The following is a 12,082-nucleotide window of genomic DNA, read 5'->3' on the forward strand; positions in this document are numbered from 1 at the left end:
TTCCACTGGTTTAATATTGAATTCCAGTAACTCGGGCTCCCATATGTAAATGATTGCAACACAAGGTTCTGTATTGGAGAAACTTTCTGCAAATAAATGAAAGCCAAGGAGGGTTTAGTGATTGCTTGGGAAAGTAATTACTCCTTATCTGTATGGGTGCTGGGAGGCAGACTGCGGAGCCGGGCTCCAGCCTCCGGGCACCTTAGGATTGATATTATGTCAACGTCTCAAAAGGTATTTCTGTCGTGATATTCTGGTCAACCTGTGGAACACGTTCAATGTGTTTTTAATGATTGGACTACAGAGCGTGTCAAACTTTTTCTCTCAACTCTTGATTCCATTTTCAATACTTGTTGACAGGACTAACATAGGATGGACATTATTGAACTATTCAGAGGTTGAGATGGACCCTATCTCTCTAGACTCAACCCCAAATAGTCCTATTGATAGAAAGTATAAACACTGGTGTAAATGGACTGTGCATTGCTTGGACAACAGAGCGACAAGTTGCCATCAATGCTGCTCTAATAGGAGTGCATTGTTCTCTAGGAGTGCTTTAACCATGTGTTTCCCAGAGCTAAATCATTATTGGATCATTTAAGCAGTTCAACAATCTGCATTACACATGCCAGATGTGTAAATCTCTAAAACAATGGAACTGAGAGTGGTCTCACAGTCATGGCTAGCTTCCCATTGTTGTTCTAGTGCCATGGATATTCATGATCTTTGCATATTAATAATGACAATCCCAGTAAGGCATACAGATTGAAAACCAGGGTTAAACAGCTCTGGTATTTGATACGTACTCTCTACCGGCAGATGCCACGAGTTAAGACATGGGTAAAACTTTAATCCATACATTCCATGTCTACATATTCCCAATACTCAAATTGAATACCAATAAATGTCAGTGTTATGGTATTATTTCAATATAGTTCTGCAGTAATTCCTGTATCGCCCTTGGTTCCTTTGGCAAAAAGCCAATAGGATCTCTCCAATTGGACTTGCAGGACAACTACCTCTTTGTCAGAGAAATGTTTATGATCCTAACATGTTTGTTTCGACAGATCCTCTTCACAAAGGAACACCACTTCATGTCATGACCACGAGTCATTTTCCACTTTCCAATTCAATTTAGCACGCTAACCTCAAAGCACTTTCTCTTAGCATGCCATCTACAAAATTCTAAATGACAGAAGCTGGATTTGAATAGTTTGCAAGAGCACAAAGACAAGGCTGTAAATGCATCCGAGTGAGTACCTTCTGTTTCTGACTTGATGGAGATTAATGTCCAAACAACCTTTTTAGTTTAAATTAGCCGCATTTTAGCAGCCGCCTTTCTAAAGACACCTTAAAGATTTAAGATTGTTCGGTATTTATTACGCTTGTGTCACCACAGACCTTGTATTGGTAACAGAAATGTGTTAAAATAACCCATTAACTTTGAGTCAAGGGAACCGAAGGTGCAAAATGATAACTAGTTTCTCTGTTTTAGGACTCATTCCTGCAGCACACAGTGCACGTTTACCCCCACGTCTAAAGGTTGCGATTCAAAGCGATCTCAGACAACTGTTAATATTTAATTCTTTAGTGATGAACAAATGGACTGCTATTGTGCCAGGACAAATATCACTTCTGTTTAGTCAATACAGCATCCTTTTTTGATGACCCACCATTGTCCACATTTCTTTTCCGGCACAATACCGAGCGTACACTTCATCTTCACCATGACATCATTGACATTTCATTGAATGTGTTGTCACTGACATCAAAAGACATAATTAGATTGAGGTTACTGGGACTTTTGGTCTTTTTTTGTGCCTTTGGATGGCCTGTAGTGGAGTTCACAATGCTGTGTATTCAACCGCCACATGGAGCTACTGCGAGGTCAGCTGCGTCGCCATTGGTCAACCTGGTTCTTTGGATGTGGTCCAAACCACAAGACAAATCTATATCGTACCACTCTTTGAAGCAGCATGGACAATTACTATACACCTATAGCCCACAGATAGCATGCCAACACTAATGATTTTTATCTCCATTTTCTTTCCCGCATACTTTAGTGGTGTCGGTTTCGATTTTATGATTGAGCAAATCCGATTGTATCCCACTCAGATGATAGACTGCAGCATAGCAGCTACAGTACGTGAACTTATACTCAAAACACGAGGACGCCTGCCTCCTCCTCTTGATACCTCTCCAGATCTGAATTAACCCCCCCCCCCGCCCCTTGATCATTTGAATTGTAAAGCTTTTAACTGCTTCTACCTCTCAACCTGCCATAAATGAACCCTTTATGCAGCGTGCCACATTGGAAATTAAATGCACATTTTGCTCAGAGCTTCGTAGCTTACATTATTTGTTTTCACTTCTGAATTCTGACACAAACTAAATGAATGTTTCGCACTGCAGCAAAGGTTGCCCATGACTCATAATTGATTAGTCTGCGGACGGGATCTTTAATCGTTAATTATCGAGCCAAGACATGTAGTGTGTGTCTGTAAAAGCTGATGATGTGTTCAAACAGTTAGCTCTCACTTATAGTAATGTCTTCTAATTGCAATGTCCGAGACAAGCTTTCTAATACCTTACCAATCTGGGATTTTATCTGTGTGTCCTTCAATTACAGTCATTTCTCAAATGTGTGCCTTCTAGTACAACAATCAGTAGACATCTACCCTAGCATAGAAAACACAAAGCTATATAATGTCTTCAGGCTCGGCTTTTGATGCGAGTCTGACAAAGGCACCAGCTCCAAAAGAGCCTTTCTCTGGGGTTTTTTCTAATGCCCCATGTGTCCTTTCAAGTTGTGAAAAGATAACTTTCTGGGTGTGCCTCGTGTTTCAGTTTGAAGCGGCCATTTGTTTCATTTGTTCGAGCATCCTTTCAAGTGGCACCGGCTCTGTGAGAGCTCTAAGCTCTTGATTTGGCGAGACACTGAACATCTCTCATGATGGTTTGATGTTGGATAGATATTTCCTCAAAGCCACATTTTCCTGTTTCCTGTTTCATGATTTGTCGCGCAGTTATATCCCTGTACCTTTCCACTGGTGCTCATAAACATTAAATCAATGATGGAAACCACACACTTTTTTAATGGTTGGCCATTCGAAATCACACCGAATGAGAAAACTTAACCTGTGTTGCCCCAATCCACCGTCCATAAATATCTCAGCTACTCTGTAATTTATTAAGCTGCCCATGTCATTAAATAGACGCAGTGAATCATTTATTGATTTTAGGTTTTTATAAGCCACTTCCCCTCTTAGCCCCGAGTAGCACATCCTGTGCTTGATTTCTGTGGAACATATGTAGCATAAAAATATAACTAGACCCTGATAATCCATCAAGTGTAGCCAGCAGGGCTGTTTGCATGGTAGCACACTTTCTGATGTTCTTTATAAAATCGTGCCTTTGGGCTACTACACCTGACGTGGGCTAATTGGCTATCAAGAGAGGCTCTGAGAATAATAACACTGCATGTTTCCCACCACTGCATGCTTCCTATTGTCAAAATTAAATGCAACTCAGGAACAAATGATGCTGTTAGTTGTCGGCTTCTCCTTCGAGTACACTTTTTCAAGACACATATTTGAGAATCTAAGGATTTTCTTGGTGTTGCTAAGGCACACTAGACAATATAGTCAGCCCACACACACACTGAAGTCAACCTGCCTGTCTTTGTATGTGCTCGGTGAATGGCCGTGAGGATGAAGCTTGAAAAGTTGTGCAGCCAGCCTATTGATGAGCATGTCTGTAAAAAAAGAAAAAGAAAACCCACACACCATAGAAGAACCTCGCCCCTCAAGCCCCCCCATACACATCTTTAATTCGTCAAATATTGGTCTGCCTCCTCATCTCTTGCTGGGCGTCCATGTGAGACGGATCCCACCCGACATTTTCCCCCGCAGGATTAAGTGTGTAGCGCGACGGGCAGCTCCGCCTCAGTGCACCTAAAGGGGCTGACCCCGAGGTGTGTGTGTGTGTGTGTGTAGAGGTGGCCAGCAGGACGCGCCTTACAAGGCTATTAGATCTGTGCTGCTTATCATGAGTGGCTGTGCAGCTAAATGATCTGCTTTGCTTTCCCTTGTCACAGGACTATAGGTGGAAAAAAGCTTGTTTTCCGGAAATAATGTTTGGCATGATAATATTGAGGGGAAACATGTTGCCAGTGCCTCGAGTGTTTCCTGATGCACCCTCCTCCCTGACAGGTGGGGCCGCTCCTGATGGAGATCTTCTCATTTTCGCTTCCTGCCTGCAGGACCTTTCAATTACATTACAACCGAGCCAGCCGCTCTGGAGAAGTTATTTGATTCAGACGAGAGAGTGTGAGAGCAGGTTTGCGGTTTGAGCTGTGTGTCCATCTCAAAGCCACAGCCAGCCCTGGTTACCATGCCTACACATTATACTAAGAGACGCCGCATTTATCTTAACGAGTTCATTTTCAGGCTCATGTTTGCCGCTGGATTCTCTGTCAGCTGTGTACACAGTCTAAACAGAGAGCGGGCAGGGAGGCCTTTTTCCATTGCTAAAAGTCACTTGGGTGAAATAGCTTATTGATCTTGCGGGAAACATGATTAAATTGAGGTCTAAGTGGACACTTCATCTGAACTAAAGAAGAGAATGAAAAAAAGGTATAGGAGCCAGTCTGCTTTTGTCCAGGTTCTCAAACACAATTTCCTCTTTGATGCTTAATGAATTGCTTCCTTTTATTGTTATTGCATCAAGGTTTTAAAATTACACATTTTAAATGGTAAACTTAGGCTACATCCTTTTGGTACAACATATACTATATAGCTGCTCTTAAAATAAAACAGAACTTAGGAGGCTAACATTCATACAATTTTACCAACTAATAGTTATGTTGATGTAATCCTCGGATCTGTAAAATCACTTTTCATGTCCTTGAACATGACTCAAGCATGAAGGAAATGACTATAATGTTCATCGTCTAAGACAAAGATGTTCAATTGGTTGATTTATTGACAGCCATAGTCTTGAAACGTCTTCTTCATCTACTTCTGTGACATAGTGACACATTGTATTTGATAATGTAAAGGTGTGGGACATTTCCAACCCCCCCAAAGCCGATGTCCAATCACAACAGAGCCGGCCAGCTAACCAATCAGAGCAGACTGGGCTCTGGTTTCAATCGGGGGTGAAATGAGGTGCTGCATCACAGGCAGTCTGAGAAAAATAAAGAGCTTTTTGAACATTAAAGCATGCAGACATGTCCCAGTAGAGACACTAAATACCAAATATTAAAACAGAAGATTGCACTTTAACATCTTGCAACAATGCAAACTGAAATTGTGTTATAATAAGAACATTTTCTAAATCAGGAAAGCTTGGCACGATGCTTCTTGTGTGCATTTGTTTGTTTAATTCCACTGTCTGCCTGCTCACTGTATCTGTTGTGCAGCCAGAGAAGCAACAGACGTTGTTGTGCACATTGTGTTCAGTAGGTGTGCTAATCAGGAGGAGAGATCCCCTGATCACTGCCATGATCACCGAGCGCACCATCTGTGGAGCTCTGATGGCCGGCAGTCTGCCTCACAGAGCTCTCAGTCTGATGCTGTCCCGTCTCTCTTCACACTCTGAGTGTTTAGTTTCACTCGTCTTGGAACCACTTAACCCAAGCTTCCTGACACTTCTTAAGCTATACAAGCATTACAATATAAAACAGTTTGCAGAGTTCAGATAAAGCCCCCCTGCGGATGGTATTTTGATTCATCCCTGTTTATATATCTGTTGTCTGATCAGTTTCTCTGTAGTGCGCCGCGCTGAATAAATCAGCTGTCAACGTGGATCTGGAAATAATTGAGCAGACTGTAAAAGTGCCATGCATAACGGGAAATTGCACGTGAATGTGGGCAATTTCATCGCTGGAATTTAGCCTGTTTTTCATTTTGCAGTCACAGGTCGTAAACATGTAACAGTCACATCTCCGGTACTCATGCAGAGTTCAAATGGAGTTGTTTGTGATGAAATTCCCCAACCGGGACGCCAAATAAACATATACACACAGACTCATGCTGAAGTCATCTGCTTCACAATGCTCCAACCCGGGACCACTTCTCATCAAATAGATCAGGATTCAGATAGGGGGCAGCTGTTACCATGACAACTTTTTTTTAAAAGCAGACGCAGAAATGCATTGGTTTTTATATCGATTCAGAGCTGAGAGTACAGCACACGGTATCAGTCAAAGGCAGGTCGGCCTGCTTCTATCTGCCGCTGCCAGGTTAGAGGCTTATTGACCGTTTTCGACAGACTGAGCGACAGACGACTTTTTGGAAGAATGGGCCGCCCGCCCGAAGTTCAATTATAAGCGTCACACTGTGTTTAGTAAGCATATTCGCCAAGTGGTGGGGAAAGTTTGTCAGTCGTCATGCTGCCTCGGCAAGTTAGTTTTCCTTATGGGATATTGATGGCTGTACCGTAACCAATTTAGGGAAGTATATTTTACGCTTAAACGTTTCTTTTAACCCTTTAGATTCTTGGGGCTAATTTGGCTGTTTTCAAACTACATTTTTTGTCTTACTAAATCCCATAAAGAAATGTTTAGCATGGCAATGTTTGGTTTCTTTTTTTTTAGGACAACGACATCTATATAACCTGATAGTGTTTCATTTTGACATACTATATAAACATTTTGGACCCAAAATCACACAAAAATCGTAAAAACGGATTTTGAAAATAACATTATTTTTTATATGGGGAACACAAACATGCACAACTGAACCTTTTGAAAGCTGGAAATATATACAGGGGTTGTCACTATGATAATGTAAAAGTTTGATTGAAGTACCATGAACCTATATACACATTTGATGAACAAATAGCAGGTGCATCGATGTGCAACTCAAAGTTCTGTTAACGATGACACAGAAGATTTTTAGGTATCAAGTGAAACACAAAGTCCCATTTTGAGGGTTTACATTACATTAGAATACATTTAGCTGAAGCTTTTATTCAAAGTGACTTAGAATAAGTGCAATAAACCATAACGATTCAAACTCAAACAGGAAAAGTGCTGATATATAAGCTTCAAACATGTCACGAAGGGTGGACCCAAATGCAGGACATACACACAAAACAAATCCCCTCTAATTTTCAGTTCTTGGGCAAGGCGTAACAAACAGAACAAAACTCTTTAAAAACAGCAAACAAAGATCTGAAAGCAGAACTTGAATACATGCAGGACTAATTACAAAGACCATACACAGCTGGGGAGGGCAGGAAAACACAGGGACAGCAGGGGGACCACAATCAGGTAATTAAACAGGAGGGAAAACACAGAGACAGGAAGTAAAAAACAGACGGTGGGTGAACACTCAAAAGGAAAAAGGAAAACACAAACGGATTGTGAGAAAGCGAGTCGGACCATGGTTTCTGGTCGTTGATAGTTGAACAGTGCTGGTGGTTAAACTCTTTACGATTGGCTGATGCAGAGCAACGTTGGAGTGTATAGATTGACCATGTCCTGGATGTGAGGAGGACCTGATCCCTTTAGAGCACCCAGGGTATTGAAGCGTATTCGGGCAGCCAGTGAAAGGACTGGATGCGTGGAGAAGAATTTTGGTTGGTTGAAAACCATTCGAGATGCATTTTGAGTTGGCTGCAAAGGTCGGATGGCACCTGCAGGAAGATCAACGATAGCCTGGACCAGCACCTGCATTGCCTTCTGGGTCGGTAGGGGGCGTATCCTCCTGATATTGTACAGAGCGTATCTGAAGGAGCGGTTTGTAGTAGCGATTAGTGTTCGGAATCAGCAGGGTCCCCACCATACGATACTATCGCGATACTTAAGCCACGATACGATAGTATTGCTATTCTACGATATGCTAAGTACTGCGATACGATATATTGCGATACGGCGCAATTCTGATTTCTTTCTCTGCTTACTCCATCTTTGTTTTGACTAACTTTCTGCCAATCCGACTAAATTCACCCGTGGTCATGACAGCACGAGAAGAAGCTCAGCACCATCTAGTGGATTGAATAAGCATTTGCTAGCAAACACTTTAATTTGGATTTCCAATATGATTCGTTTTCTTATAATAAAATACCGATACTTGGCGTCCGTGTATCGATACAATATCGCCACGCAAAGTATCGCGATACCATGCTGTATCGATTAGCAGGGAAGGACAGTCGGTCGTCCAGTGTCTGCTCCCTCCTTTCCTTGCTCTTAGACACTGAAAGGAGGTAACATGGCTTCTGTTTTGAATCGGTGTTGGTTTTTCCCTCGCAATCGGTCCACTCATGCCATAGGAGGGGTTGGTGGGGGGGGCAGTAGGTCAAGAGAGCATTATTTTAATCCCTCTGACACAATATTGCCCCAGCCCTCCATCTCGTCGCGGTCAGATAACATTCAGCGATTGCTGCTCGGGGGAGATAAGAGTCGTGTCATAAATTAAAGATGCTGTAAACGTTTTTCTGCGAGGGCACGGCGGATTAGCTCATTTTAAATATATCGGCCGCATGACTCGAACCAGACTGATGTAAGCATGGTGAAGGAGGAAAATATGCCAAATTAATTCACGAGAGTTTATCCACGTTCTTTCGCCCTGACTTATTTTATGGCCTTTTAACAATCGGTTCAAAGTGTGAATAAATGTTTGCCTTCTCGCCTCCATAAGTCAAGTCCAAATCTGTGAATCAGGCCGAGCTGGAAGTGTGTATGAGCCAGGAGGAGCGCAGAGAAAGGGGAAGAGGCTTTCCCCCGGGGCAGTGCCCAGGACAATGTCAGGTTTGTCTGGCCCCAGTGCATGAACACTAAGCTTTTCGGAACTGGCAAGCTGCCCCCGGTACCTACCCATCTCCCCCTGGCTTCCAGAGCTGTCCAGCCCCGGAGCACTAAGCATTTGTACAAAGTTCATAAGGCTTCCCTCTGTTTGTGTGGCCATAATGGCAGCTCCATCCTGTTGTAGCTCAAAGAGTGCTTATTGGCTCTAAGGGCTTCGCACTGGCGCTGCAGAGGCGTGTGAGTGTTCTCAGTTACTGACTTTGGCTCTCATTATGAAAAGACCAGTGTCCCCCCCCACCCCCCCCACCACCACCACCACCTCCTGACAGCTCACAATCTTAGCATCCAGGATCAGCATTTCCTTCATCATGTTCCCTGTCTGCCAGTTTCCCCAAATGGAAACTTAAAGCTAGCTTGAATTAAAAGCCAATCCATCCGTTTACCTAAATAGGGAGCAAGAGAAAGCGACATTGGTCAGTTAAGTCGAGATGATTGACTTTCAAAATAAAATAGTTGTAGTCGATTAAATTCCACGGGTCAATTTGAAGAGTTTGAGTTATTTTGATACCTTAACATGTTTTCCAAGTTCACCAAAACTCTGTGTTAGATAAAGACTTAATTGCTTATGTATCATACAAATTCAGATAACTGTGCAATAAGACCATTATCTCGATATCAGTAAACAGCTGGGGAAGTTCCATGATGTTATCTATTAGTCTTTTATTTTATCCTATACTCCTCTGTAGTCGGTCGGACTATATTACATATCAGGATATGTTTAATCTGAGCCAGAATTCTCCACTTCAATAACACACACACACACATACTTCTGTATCATACTTATTTATGTATTCTAAATGTGTTTACAGAGTGGTTTGTTTATATATCATCCATGGCATGATTTATGGTAATTTATACCTAAAGAGTGGTGAACAGTACGATGTTATGCCTGCTGACAGTATTCCCTGATTTATGAAGTCACACAAAGACATATCCAATCTTTCTCAACCCAACATTTGACTCTGACATTAGAAAGCTTAATAAAACAAGAACTTTGAACCTTGATTTATCAAATGTTGAGAGTTATGATCTGTAATAGGAATACAGACTACAACATATCTTCAAAATATTGTTCAATGAACATTGCATTTCTAATTTACACTGCCGATAACCAGCTGCTAAACGACTAAATATTTGTGTCCAGTCATCGAAAGGTACACATGCTCACCTCCACCATTTCCCAACTGTCAGCGTTAGTCAGGCTGACTGATAATAACCTTGTTATTTGTGGTTGCGAGTTGGTTGGTTGGTTGGTTTTCAGCAGCGGTTACGACCTACATCAGCATAATTCAAGCATGACCCTCCTCCCTCCCCCTTTCATTTTCTGCCTTTCTCCCCGTTAAAACCCAAGTCTCAGTCTATGGGTCCACACCATACATCATCCCGACTGAGGGGGCTTCCTCCCTTCCCCCTCATGTGTCGTGGGAGAGAGACTGCGTTTCTATTTTTTTTTATTCAGGCTCGTGGAAGGCTCTTATCGACAGTCTCAGCACTCCCTGTGCACTGAGCTGTCCCCCGACGTCTCACACAGCCTCCACTCCAGTCTATCTGTACAGTGCTAGAGAAGGGGTCTCCACTTGAATACTAACAATAAAACACATTTTCGTCTAATTTTCATCCAATACCCTTTTTTTTGTGACCAATTTTATCGTTTTTCTAGTTGCCCTCACGGAGCTACACACACGTATATACAGATACTAATTAAGTGCACTTAAATTCAAAATAATAGGGAGTCCGTTTCCAAAGCCATCCCTCTTGCCATTTTACAGAAATCCCACCTGGTCTTATAAGCAATCGTCTGATATACTTTTGTTTTGATTTCACACAAAATATCATCGCCCCCTAAGTCCTCACATAATCATCTAGCGATACATCAAGGTGTGCATATGTACAACCATATTTTTCAGGGAGGATATAAGCAGGTCAGCAGCTCTTTTAATAGCCTCTGTGTTCCTCCTTTCCTCCAGCATTGTTAACAGGAGGGACTGACAACTCTGAGATTACTAAATCATGGAAAGGAAGATATCCATTTCTTGGTAAATGTAGTATGTAGGGGGTTTCTTATTTACATCATAAAATGTTCCAAAAACAAACTTAAGTTAAACACTGAACATCACTGAAGACCTACATACAGTATAGTTAGATTTACATGTATTTTGGACCCAATAACCATAGAAAAAAATGATATTTATATTTGAAATACCCAATCAAAGAGTCATGGGTTTAAAATAAAAGACGTTGAACTTAGTTTTCCTCTAGGTAAAAGACATGTTTACCAGTAAAAAGCCGATTCCCTTTCTCATTAAGACGAGAGGAGTTCTTTAATGGTCCAACAATATCACACAAATGCAAAGAGACCATCTTCAGCAGTGTAAGCAATTAATGAGATGTCAGCAGCTAACAGAAAAATGATTGCAAAACTTAACAGGTTTTCACACAGCAGGTGATATGTCCCCCCCCCCCCCCCCCCCATTGCAAATAAACACTTTTCAGCATTTCTTCAGGTGCGGCATTCATGACACTCGAGGGGTAGGGCGAGATGGGACTTGCATTCCTCCACTCTCCTTTGTACACAGCCGGTGAATAGCCTTTAGATCGGGCTTTGTGGGAATGATTGTCAGTGGCTTAATGAGCGTCTTTGCCAAGCTAGAGGCTTTGGCAACATATGTGACTACAGTGCCTCTGTTCCTCTCCGGCTCTCCAGCTCGCACGACACAGTACAGACCGGGCTCTCCGTTTTTTGTTATTTCGAATGCCCATTTTTTTACCCAACTCATGGTTTCCCTCTTTCTCGTGGATGTTATTACCTGGACAGGAATACAGTAGCTACTCCTCTCATGGGGACCGGAGCTGAGGATGAAGTGAAATCTTGTAAGTATCCCGTAGTTTCCAGGGACTTCTGGAGAGCTGTTTCAGCAGATTTGGGTTAAGCGTGTTTTGGTCCTTCCATGTGCAGCTGACACTCAGGGAGATAAGTCATTAGATGTACTGTCTGTTCTACAAAAGCGAAGACAGAACAATCATTGCCTGCTGATTCACTCCATCTGTTAGTATTGCACTTGTGGCATTTGGTTGTGTTGCTTCTTATTGATAACGCAATACTTTAATGTTAAATATTGTTGAAAACCTGCTGTGACACTTCTCCTACTCATAATGAATTCTCTTTTATTATTGGTGAACATTTTGTTTTAGTGTTTATGAGACCAAATACACCAGGGTCACTTTTTTGGGGGGGGATTTTTAAACATCCAAGCAGAGTGATATCCTCTG

At 42.1% G+C, this 12,082-nt stretch overlaps 1 protein-coding gene across 4 annotated transcripts in view; it reads left to right on the top strand.

The window, feature by feature from the left end:
* Positions 1-12,082, top strand: part of chl1b (cell adhesion molecule L1-like b) — a 74,177-nt gene that overhangs the window by 16,447 nt on the left and 45,648 nt on the right. For 3 of the 4 annotated variants that reach the window (XM_063911553.1, XM_063911556.1, XM_063911555.1), the window contains exon 1: positions 11,335-11,683. The exons of the other annotated variant lie outside the window; for it this stretch is intronic. The gene's annotated coding sequence lies outside the window, so the exon portion shown is untranslated. Of the gene's footprint in view, positions 1-11,334; positions 11,684-12,082 lie in introns of those variants that run through there. 4 annotated transcript variants of the gene reach the window in all.

This window comes from Eleginops maclovinus, chromosome 20 (genome assembly GCF_036324505.1).
Source record: "Eleginops maclovinus isolate JMC-PN-2008 ecotype Puerto Natales chromosome 20, JC_Emac_rtc_rv5, whole genome shotgun sequence".
In the NCBI taxonomy this organism is placed as follows: Eukaryota; Metazoa; Chordata; class Actinopteri; order Perciformes; family Eleginopidae; genus Eleginops; species Eleginops maclovinus.